The 12,399-nt window shown below is 38.4% G+C and overlaps 1 pseudogene; it reads right to left on the minus strand.

Annotated features, from left to right (window-relative positions):
- Positions 1–738: 738 nt before the first annotated feature.
- Positions 739–837, minus strand: LOC132280463 (small nucleolar RNA R71; annotated as a pseudogene).
- Positions 838–12,399: the final 11,562 nt, after the last annotated feature.

Consider the following 12,399-nt stretch of genomic DNA (forward strand, 5'->3'; position numbering starts at 1 on the left):
CATGCATGGTCGTAGGTCACTAAGACCAACTTTTGTCCCTCTTGATTTACATCTTGAATCCGTAGTTAGAAATCCTAAGGGAAGAGGAAGTTCTAATTCTACCCGATCCATTACATCAATAGAAGGCCATAATGAAGAGCACGTAGAGGACCTTGGTCACATAGACCAACAAGGTATCCTCCATCCAAATGTGCATCATGAGAACATTCAAGCACCATTAGACATGCCTAGGCCATTCATTCACCAACCACAATAACAATAAGGCCAAGTTCCATTTGGAATGCCAAGGCCAATGTATGCTCCATAACCTCCCATCATTCAAGGAAATCAAAATCAAGGTGCCCATGTTGCACCTCAAATTGCTAATCCTCCACTTGCTTTAAGAGATCATTATGTGCCTAATGAATACAATGCACCCACATACATTCAATTGCCACCATTTAGAGCACATCACTATGAAATTAAGTCACAAACCATTCAAATGCTTCCTAACTATCATGGACTTCCAAGTGAAGAACCTTATAAGCATTTGGATGAGTTTCTAGAAATATGCTCTACCGTAAAATATACGGACATGCTGGAAGAGGTCTTAAGACTCAAACTTTTTCCATTCACCTTAAAAGACAAGGCAAAGTATTGGTTTAACAATCTTAGGCCTTTTTCAATCACTTCTTGGGCAGAAATGCAATAAGAGTTCTTGAAAAAGTACTATCCGGTTTCTAAGACCAATGCCATGAGAACCTCAATTTGAGAATTTTCATATGGGGATGGAGAAACGCTTCATGAGGCATGGGAACACTTTAATGAATTGTTTAGGAAGTGTCCACATCATGACATGCCCAAATGGCAATTAGTTCAATATTTCTTTGAGAGCTTATCGGACAATTACAAAGAAATGGTTGATGCTTCCATGGGTGGCTCATACATTGATAGGCATGAGGATGACGTGTGGCGTCTTTATGAGAGCATGAGTGAAAATTCTTTGCATAGAACACTATCATCCAAGAATGGTAAAAATTCACAAGGTAGAAAGAGTGTTGGCTTACATCAAGTCGACCATTCAAATGAAATAGCTGCCGAAATGAAGTCTTTATCTCAAAGATTTGATCAATTCTTGATTAACCAAAACTTGGCAAACCAAGTATATTCCTTCCCTAACTATTCTCATCGTACATCAAATGAAACATGTATGACTTGTTCTAGTGTTCTTCATTCTACTTCTCATTGGCCTCACGGACAAGTGCAAAATGAACCTAATGAACAAGTCAATGTAGCTTTCGTGAACCAAGGGAACAATCCTTATGGTACTCATTATAATCCAAGTTGGAGAAATCATCCGAATTTCTCTTGGAAAAAACAAGTAGAGGGCTCAAACCCTTCCTAAGGCGGTTTTCAAGGGAAGTACATTCCACCTCCACTTCAAAACCAAGGATCCCAAGGTTATAGACCTTACCAATCACAAGGGAATCAATTTGCTAACTCTCATTTTCCCAACCAATCTTATTCCCAAGGAAATGCTAGAAGTCCCGCCTTAGAAGAAAAAGTTTTGAATGCTTTGGGTACTCTTGAGGCAAACACACAATTGCTTCATTCCCACTCTCAATCCATTGCGAAACTAGAAACCCAAGTAGGGCAAATAACAAGCACTCTTAATGCAAGAGAGAAGGGAAAGATGCCTATGAATGCCCCACCTAAGCAACAATGTGTTGTGGAAACCCATTCTTCATCGGAAGGCCACACCATTGAGCATGTTAATGCGGTGACTACCTTACGGAGTGGTAGGATTGTGGACAATCAAGTCGAAAAGTACAATGAAGAGAGTGAACTGGTGCAACCTCAAGTTATCACCCGTCCCGTTTTACATCCCATCCCTCCTTCATTGCATATGCATGATCTTGTGAATGAGAAAACTTCAAAATGTGATTTGAAAAATGATTTTGAAAATGATTTGAAGAAAGATTTGCCGAAAAATAAATTTGAACAGATTTTGTTGAAAAATGATTTGAAACAAAGTAATTTGAAAACTTCTTGTGTTGAAGAGACTTCAAAGAAAAATTTTGAAAAGAGTTTTGAGCCAAAAGTTTTATTTCCTGATGCCTTAAAAGGATTCATTTCAAAAGACAAGTAAAAGGCAAAAACCAATGAAATCATAGAAATGTTTAGGCAAGTGAAAGTTAATCTTCTACTTTTGGATGCAATCAAGCAAATTCTGGCTTATGCCAAATTCTTGAAAGACTTGTGCACCCAAAAGCGGAAGAATAAGAGCCAAGTACCAAGAAAAGTGGTTTTGACCGAGCAAGTAAGCTCAATTTTGCAACATAACACTTTACCAAAGTTTAGGACCCTGGTTCACCTACTACTTCATGCATTATTGGTGATCATATAATTAATCGGGCGCTTCTTGACTTAGGAGCAAGTGTTAACCTTCTTCCATACTCGGTTTATGTCAAATTGGGCCTAGGTGAATTGAAACCGACGTAGGTAGTTTTATAACTTGCCGATCGATCCATTAAGAAGCCTAGGGGTATAATTGAGGATGTATTGATAAAGATTGACAAATTCTTCTTCCCCATTGATTTCGTTGTCATTGACACGGAACCGGTTCCTAATCCTAAAAGCCAAATTCCCATTATCCTTGGTCGTCCTTTTTTGGCAACCACTAATGCTAACATCAATTGTAGGACGGGGATAATGAAGATCTCATTTGGCCACATGAAGGTGAAGTTGAATATCTTTAATCCCACACCCAATTCATTTGACAAATATGAAGGAGAGGTTAATGTTGTAGACAAATGTCATGATCTTCAATGTCAAGGAAGTGAGCTTTTGTGTAAGACCAAAACTTCAAAAGGATCATCTTCAACCTTGCATTCTTAAAGTATTTGTTGGGTGGAGTTTAAAGCATCTATCACCCCAACAAGGAGGGGATGTATTACAAGATCTTTGATCCGGGCTAAAAGAGCCCAATGTCTTGCTAGAGACGTTAAAGACTAGCAAAGCATTTCGTAGGGTGTCAAAACCCTATTCCTCCCTCATTTCTATCTTGAATTTCATTTCTTGCGAAGTCTCGATATCGGCTTTGGGTTCATATGCATTGCTAGGAACTGTGATTAGGATTGCATGAAATTTTGTGTTGTGATTGAGCATTTTGCATAAGTTCGATCGATCTCAAATGAGAGTTCGATCGATCGAACTTCCACCTGCATCCAACACTTAGAAATTTTTTTGACCTGCATCCACTTGCATCCAAATCACCTCTCTATCCCATCGTTCGAACTAATTCTCAGATCGATCAGAAGACCTTAGATCAATCAAACTTCAAAGTTCGATCTATCTCGTGATCCAACACTCAGAAAAATTTTGAGCCTACATTAACCTGCATATTTCAGCTCTCTGTCTCATCGATCGAAAACATTTCAAGATCGATTTGAAGTTCTTCGATTGATCCAACTTCAAAGTTCGATCAATCTGCAAGTTCCAACACTTAGCCAAATTTTTGAACAAAAAATATGCATATTTTTGCTCTCTATCTGATCGATCGAATATTTTGTTCAGATCGATCTCAGTTCTTCAATTCTCTATTTTGACCTTTGTTTGACTTTATTTGCCTTTTTAATTTTAGCAACAATTCAAAAGTATTTTTATTTTAATTTAATTTATTTTATTTTCCAAAAATCACAAAAATATTTTATTTTATTTTATTTTTATTTCAAAAATCCAAAAAGATTTTATTTTCTTTATTTTATTTTTATTCTATTTTCCAAAAATCCAAAAATATTTTCTATTTTTCAATTTTAATTTTTAATTTTTAATTTTAGTTTTTAATTATTCAAAAATTCCAAAAACACTTTGAAGAGAGACCATCAAAGTTCAATCGATTTGAAATCTCAGTTCGATCGATCGAACTAATCGGGAATTTTTTTTAAAAATAGACCTAGAGGGTCTCAAGATCGATTTGTTAGATCGATCCAACCCTCCAAACCCTTGTCCCTCATCCTTCATCACCGCTGCACTCACCCATCTTCATCATCTTCTCCGGCGAGATCTAAACTTTGATTCTCTCTCTCTCCTCTCGGATTTTCATCTCCATTTTCATCTCATTTTCTCTCGCGATTTGAGGTAAGATCCGAGCCACACCTTGTCATTTCAAGCTTCAACTTGACAATACATGTTGCCTACATGCTAGATCTAGGATGTGTTGTTGTTTACATGCTACATGATCCACCATTGATGAGCTTGAAGCATGTTTGTATATATGTGTGTATATATATATATATATATATATATATGGTTATATATTTTGAGTTTTGAATTAATTTTGGGAGTATGGGCTTTGTAAAGTGAGTAGGATTGATGATTTGAGGAGTTGATGGGCCCACGACCTTGTTCATGTGGCCCCCGTGCTTCCAAAGTCACAGATCTGTGACCTTTCAGTTTTCACCTTTGCACAGTTCGATCGATCAAACTTTAATCTCAGATCGATCTTAAGAGATCGATTGAACTCAGTTTTCCAAAATTCTCAGATCGATCGAAGTTTTGAGATCGATCTCACATTTTTTTGTGATCGATCGAACTTCACAGATCTCATACACACACTTCATTCATCATGTGTTTTGTTCATGCTATCTCATATATGCCCAATGCCTGTGATATTCCACATTAGATGTATTTCATACTTACATTGTTTAGCATGTTTTATATCCTGTCACTTGCATAGATTCATGTCATCTATATATTTTGTCTATCTTATTTGACATGCATGTTTCGATTTTGTGCTTTCAATTCTTAATTCTGGTACTGACTCCCCTTGTAAGTTTTTAAATTATTTTTCAGGCCATGACTAAGAGCAAGACTGTTGCCAAGAGGTAACACGGGCCTCAGAGACATATCCAACCGAGGATAGAGGAGCCAACAGAGCCTTCTCCTGCACAGGAGGAGCCATTACAGCCTACTCCACCTCAGTCACCTGCTCATGAGGCTAAGGATGATCATATTCCATCCACTTCTGCGGCTCAGCCTGCGTTTACACCATCACCATCTCCATCACATGCTGGAGCTGAGCATTCACCATTACCATCTCCACCACACCAGCCAGCTCCACCAGCTCGAGAGTGTGATAGGCCCGTGCCTAGATACGTGCATATGACAGTGGATTATGAGTCGGTGTTTGACACAGATTTCTTCTCCAGATCCGTGCTGACCTGATCAGCTTACCATGATATTATCCGGAGGGGCCTTGCAGCTATTCTTACCCCAGTTACTGAGCCAGTTTACCCGCGGCTGGTACGGATGTTCTTCCAGAACCTCCTACCGTCCACGCGTACCACAGCAGAGCTGGTCACTACTATAGATGGCCATCAGATTACTATTACTATGGACACGCTAGCCCGCTCATGCCATTGTCCACACCGATGCCCTCTGAAGTTACAGGAGTTTTATCTGAGGCTATACAGGCCTTCTTATGCCGACATGGCATTATTTCTTACAGGTCACCATGCTGATGGCGAGACTTTCGCCACCCGCACCTTTCTTCTAGATGACCTATGGTTCTTTGATTTCGTTCTTTTTCGGAATATATATATGGCCGGGCACATGATTCAGCGGCGATGAGACTATCTAACAGCCCTCTACGCATTTTATACAGGCCACTGGGTATCTATCCCCGCGCTCATCTGGAGCGTGATGAGGAAGCTCTTTGACGAGTATATCAGCAAGGAGAAGCCCGAAAGGGCTAAGTCTCTTCCTTTTGGCCACCTCATCACCCGATATTGATCGACCAATGCTACCCTTTTCATCCTTGGGAGCACCCTGAGAGAGGGTCCTGTCACTTCTTGAAGAAGGATTGGGACAAGAGCTACAATGCTATCATCACTAGACTGCAGGACCACACAGTAGTGGCTGCAGAGGAGCTTGAGGCTGAGGAGGCAGCGACAGCAGCAGAGGCAGTAGCTGAGGCTACAGCAGCAGCCCCGCAGCAGATGATGTACCAGTAGGTCCAGTTGCCGAACATATAGACATTGATTTAGAGCGACCTGCAAATGACGCAGAGCAGCACTCTCCAGCCGGGTCGCCAGTACATGAGGAGGAGCAGACTCAGGACTTTTTTTCTGATTCATCCATACCTTAGGCTCCTATTCAGACCCCCGGCTTTGGAGAGCATCTTCAGGCTTTTGAAGATGCAGTGGTTGCTATCAGAGCTGATACTGCTGCCATTCGAGCCGATGCTGTAGCCCACCGAGCTAATTTTGCTACATTCCGCACGGATGTTATGGTTGCACTCCGAGACTTATCTCGCGATATCCGTGGAGCTCGCCTTGCCTCATCCACCTAAGACTTCCAGTTCTTCTATCTTTTTATACTACAACTCTGTGCTCTATACTTTATTATTGTCGCTGCATATTATTTGTAGCCGGTCTGTCGGCTTTGATCTTTTGATGTATCCAGTACTTCATTTTCTTTATATATGTTTTGTTATGGATGTTATGTGTTATATTCTTCTATCTGTCTTTTTGACTCCATCAGGTGCATCACAGTGACTTCAGTGAGACAGTGCTACCCGATTTTCAGGACCACCCTTATACTTCTCTCACTGTTTTATTTCATTTACACTTGCCTGTCCACTGTGCACTGATTATCCCTTTTTGTTATTTGATGAGTTTATCCGAGTGCCAAATTTTAGGACCATAGTTAATCCCAAGTTTGGGGGGGCTATGCCACCCACTTTGGATACTTCAGTCCCAGCCATTCTTTGCCTTAATTGCACCGGCATACTATTTCCTTTTGTTCTCTTTGCACATTGAGGACATTGTGCCATTTAAGTTTGGGGGTAATGGTGTACTTTACAATGTTTGCATTTAAATTCAAAATTTGAGCATGACTTGTATATTTGAGAGATTTTCTATGATTGGTCCATATCTAGCTATGATTTTGATCTTTTGAGGACTATATTGCTTAAAATTTAAAAATTACTTGACTTGAGAGTCCAATACTCCTTGTATACCTTATAGAAGCCATTTAGGAGTAAATTTTTCGAAAGATTGATATCTTGCTTGCACTTGTGGTCCATATCATCTTGATTTTGTGATTATTTTGAGATTCACTCTAGGATTCTACACTAGCACCAGCGCACAATAGCATTCATTTGTGGGGTACATGCTTTGTTGATTATTGAATTGGTTATATCCCAATTGGACTGGTAGTGCATTGAAAGCTTTCATTCTTGATAAAGGTGGATAACAACCCCTTTTCACTAAGTAGCCAGGATTCTAGCCTCATCAAGCATTGAACTTCTCGCGCCGAAAAGTGGAGGGCCCAAACTCTAGGTTAATAATTGAACTTGCACCTAAAAAAAAAAAAAAAAAAAGTTGCAAAAGCAATAAAAAGTGAGGACTTCCCCCAAATGGTGAGAAGTGGAAAATGATTAGATGGAGGTTGTCTTGATTTGTAGCCTAGTTGATTTGAGCTTGTAAGTTCGTAGGGGTGTTTAAACGCCTAATGTCTTAAAGCTGTCTGGTTTGGGAGTCATTGACCTAACGCTCGATCTCATAAATCGCTAGAAAGCTTAATAGATCAACACATTATACCATGCTTCCATCTTTGATCCTATAAAAAAAAAAAGAAAAAGAAAAAAGAAAAAAAAAGAGTGAAAAGAATAAGCGCACCTAGATGAATAAAGCTTTAATAAAAGGTCCACTTTTTGTCTTGATGATCGGTACTAGATTTGTGTGCTAGTTTGAGGGTAAGGATGTGATTAATTCTTTAGTTGGCTTAGATAGCAATATATTTGATGCTGGTCTACTCAAAAGGATTCTAGAGTTGTTTTAATTTGCATGATCATTTTCTTGATGTGTGGAGGACCATACTTGCTTGCTTGATGTTGAGATTTTGGGAGATTGATCGGAAATGTTTGAAACATTGCATACTTAAGGTAATTTTCTCCTAATGCTTGTTTGCAATATTGGTGTCTCTTTTGTGAGAATGAGCTTAATGTTTGTGGGTATCATTTCTGGAAACCCTCACGAGACTTCACTCGTCCACTAGGGGTAACCTAGGGGTTTAAAAGTTATGTTGCATATGCTTAGTGCAATCGTGTTCCTTACGAAAGTGGCGTTGTCCATTTATTGCTTTCTAGTTTATAGTTGTTTAGTTATTCATTTCATTCCTTTACTTTCTAGTTCATTGGTAGGGACTAGCAAAATTTAAGTTTAGGGGTGTGATGAGCGCTAAAAAGTGCGTATTTAAACCCCTTAAGCTTAGGCATTCTAGTACCTTTATCTATCTTACTTTACCGTTTTAGATTGATTTCGTATTATTTCCAATTTCAGGCACTTATCCCGAAAATAAGCTAACTCAGCCAAATAAGAGCAGAAATGAAGCAATTCTGGGATGAATCAAAGAAATGAGCCAAGTGGAAGCAAAATGAAGAAAAAGGTGGAAATCAACATCTTCGATCGATCTCAGATCAAAGTTCAATCGATCCAACATGATCGATCTCAGCACTTCAAGATGGATTAGAGCCATGATGACATTTTCAGAGATCTCAAAAGTTTGATCGATCCAACATCATTCTTCGATCGATCGAACTGCCTTGTCCTTTTCCAAATGATTGATCTTATCTAGTTGTACCACCCGACCAATCACTTTTGTCCTTTTCCCAAAAATATCTTTAAAATATCTCAGATTTATTTTTATCCAAAAAGCGCCACCATTGAAGATCGATCCAGCCTAAGTTCGATAAATCTCAGCCATATTCGATCGATCCAAGTCCAACGTTCGATCGATCGAACTTACTCCAGTGCGAAAAAGTTAAATTTCCAGCTCATTAAAAGTTGTCCTTTATCTAATCATTGGGAAATATTTTGACCTACCTATATAAGGATAAGGATTACTTTTTACACCATAACACCTCATATCACATCATATCATCTCATACCTTGTAAGAACTCTTGGAGAGCAAGCTTAGAGGAGGTCGAGGCTAGAGACACCATTGAAGACTCTTCATCAATCAAGGAGCAAATCTCTACCATGGAGTTAGCCCTTGAGGGTTGCAGAAGCACTACCATGAGTGGCTAGACATCCTCTTGGGGCTAGAGTTAGCCCCAAGCATGCTTTCTACATTTTGATTTTGTGTATTATTGAGGGATTAGTGTTGTAATACATGTTTTGGCACTTATCACACCCTAAACTTAGATATTGCTAGTCCCTAGTAATGAACTACAAAGTAAAAAGGAAAAGAAAAACTAAACAACTACGAACTAGAAAGCAATAAAAGGATAACATCATTTTTGTAGGGATCACTGTTGCATTTAGCATATGCAACAAGTCTTTTAAACCCCTAGGTTATCCCAAGTGGATGAGTGAAGTCTTGTGAGGGTTTCCAGAAATGATACCCATAAACATTAAGCTCTTTCTCACTTAAGAGGCACCAACATTCCAAACAAGTATTGAAAGAAAACTACCTCAAGTATGCTATTTTTCAACTATCTCTAAGCAATTTCCAAAATTCCAATAACAAGCAAGCAAATATGGTCCTTCACACATCAAACAAGATAATCATGCAAATTAAAACAACTCTAGCATCCTTTTGAGTGAACCGTTATCAAATATATTGCTATCTTAGCAAATCAATGAAATGGGCACAACCGGTCTCAAACTAGCACACAAATCAAGTACCAATCATCAAGACAAGGAATAAACCTTTTTATTCAATTTATTTCCAACATGCCTTTTTTTTTTTGATCAAAGACAAGAGTTTGGTGTAATGTAATGATCTCTTAAGCTCTATAGAAGATCCATGTAACAAGCGTTATGTCCATGACTCCCAAATTGGACGGCTTTAGGGCATTATGTGTAAAGACACCCCTAAGGACTTACAAACTCAAATCAACTAGGTTACAAATCAAAATAACTCTTGTCTAATCATTTCCCTACTCCCCACCTTTGGTGAGAGGCGCTCATTTTTCTTTTTCTTTTGCTTTTGCATTTTTTTTTAACTATTGTGTGGACCCTTCAACTTTCGGCGCGAGAATTTAATGCTTAATGAGGCTAGAATCCCGGCTACTCGGTAAAAGGATTTATTATTAGCATGCAAGGTTATCTTATTAAGAATGAAAGTTTTCAAAGTTTACTAGCTCAATTGGGATATAACCAAAGCAACAAATGAATGCTGGTGTGCGCCTGTGCAAATGTAGTACTTTAAAGTTGAATCTCAAAGCATTCTCATAAACAAGATGATGTGGACCACTAAAGCAAGAATGATATCAAACTTTTGAAAAATTTGCTCCTAAATTGCATCTAAAGGCATACAAGGAGTATTGAACTCTCAAGTCAAGAAAATTTTTTATTCAATGGAATATAAGTCTCAAAAGATCAAAATCATCGCTAAAATGAATCTTAAAACTCAATCATGCAAGTAAAGCTCAACATTTTAAATAGAATGCAACAAAGCCATCTTACCTTCAAACTTAAACTGCACATTGTCCTCAATGTGCAAAGCGAACAATGGAAAAGATGGAAAGAGTATACCCTGGTGGCAAAGCCTATGAAGCCTGACAATGACCCAATTTGAAAGACGTCTCCTTTAAACTTAGAATTAACAACCTATTTGAATAACCACACTAGCAAACTCACATCAAATATCACAATGGGATAAAAAGAGCAAATCATACACTCTAAGGCAATATAGAAGAAAATGAAAGAGAGATATGAGATCAAGTCATCACATTTTTTATTTTTTTTTATAAAGATGTATGCACAAGTAATTAAAACAAAAGAAGAATGAAATGTAGGAATATAAAATGCAAGAAATTTATATATATATATATATATATATATATATTCATTTATTATTATTTTTTAAACCCACGATCGATCGCAGAATGTACGATCATTGGTGGAGAGTTGCGAACGGTCCCTTGGAACTTGGAATTTTTGATGCTTTGGACGATCGATCGCAAGAGTCTGTGATTGATCGTAAGACTTTACGAAAGATGGAGGGGATAATGCTTTCAGGGCGATCGATTGCTCCAATTTGTGATCGATCATGAATATTTATGAACGATCCCCTGGAACTTGGAATTTCTGACGCACAGCTACGATCAATCTTAAGATTCTGTGATTGATCGTGGAATTCCATGAATGGTAGATACCGAGAGATGTTTTTAAGGAAAAATGGAGCTCTGTAAATAACGATCGATCATGAAGTTCTGCGATCAATCGCACTGGTGCTACCTGGGCACAAAATGCTGAAATTTTTGGAATCATTTCAAAGGCACAAAATGCCTAGAATTTTTCAATGGTGCGCAATAGAAACTATCTGGTGACGCAAGAAGGTAAACAAAAGAAGAAATGGGGAAGGAATAGAGTTAGAAAACTCTATGAATTTAGGTTTAACATCTCTAGTCGACATCGAAATGCTCTCAATCATCAAGATAAATGGGATCCACCAAGAGGGCAGCTTCCACATCTCTTTGAATATCTTATCCTTCAATGTAGGGTATTTCAATCTTTGACCATTCACCTTAAAGATTTTCTCATCTTTTAAGCACTTTCATTCAACCGCCCCATGAGGAAAAACGGAGATAATCTCATAAGGGCCCTTATAATTAGTGCGTAGTTTCCCGGGAAAGAATTTGAGCCTAGAGTTAAAGAGCTATGCCTTTTGCCCAGGCTCAAAGGACTTCTTCACAATGTGTTTATCATGAAAAACTTTAGTCCTAGCCTTATAGATTTTAGCATTGTTATAGGCATCATTTCTCAATTCCTCTAACTCATTTAATTGGAGTAAGCGGTTTTCACCGGCTTTATCAAGATCAAGGTTAAGCTTCTTGATTGCCTACAAAGCCTTATATTCTAGCTCAACCGGAAGATGGCAAGGCTTCCCATAAACAAGTCTATAAGGAGACATGCCTATTGGAGTCTTATAAGCCGTCTAGTAAGCCCATAAAGCATTATTTAACTTCCTTGACCAATCTTTTTGGCTCAGGTTCACCATTTTTTCTAGGATTTGCTTAATCTCCCATTTTGAAACCTCAACTTGCCCACTTGTTTGAGGATGGTAGGGAGTGGCAACCTTATGAGTGACGGACTACTTCAAGAAGAGTTGCCTCAAGATTTGATTGCAAAAATGTTTGCCTCTATCACTAATGATCGCCTTTGGTATACTAAAACGAGTAAAGATGTTTGATTTGACAAATGCAATTACCGCGGAATGGTCATTCATTTTGGTAGTACAAGCCTCAACCCACTTTGAAACATAATTGATGGTAAGGAGGATATATTGGAAACCATAAGACATTGGGAATGGTCTCATGAAATCAATGCCCCAAACATGAAATATTTCCACAACAAGGACTGGATTTAAGGGCATCATGTCTCCCTTTGACATTGATACCATTTTTT

The sequence above is a fragment of the Cornus florida genome, unplaced genomic scaffold, assembly GCF_030987335.1.
Source record: "Cornus florida cultivar Cherokee Brave unplaced genomic scaffold, ASM3098733v1 CherokeeBrave_3.0.0_Hap2_Chr10, whole genome shotgun sequence".
NCBI lineage: Eukaryota > Viridiplantae > Streptophyta > Magnoliopsida > Cornales > Cornaceae > Cornus > Cornus florida.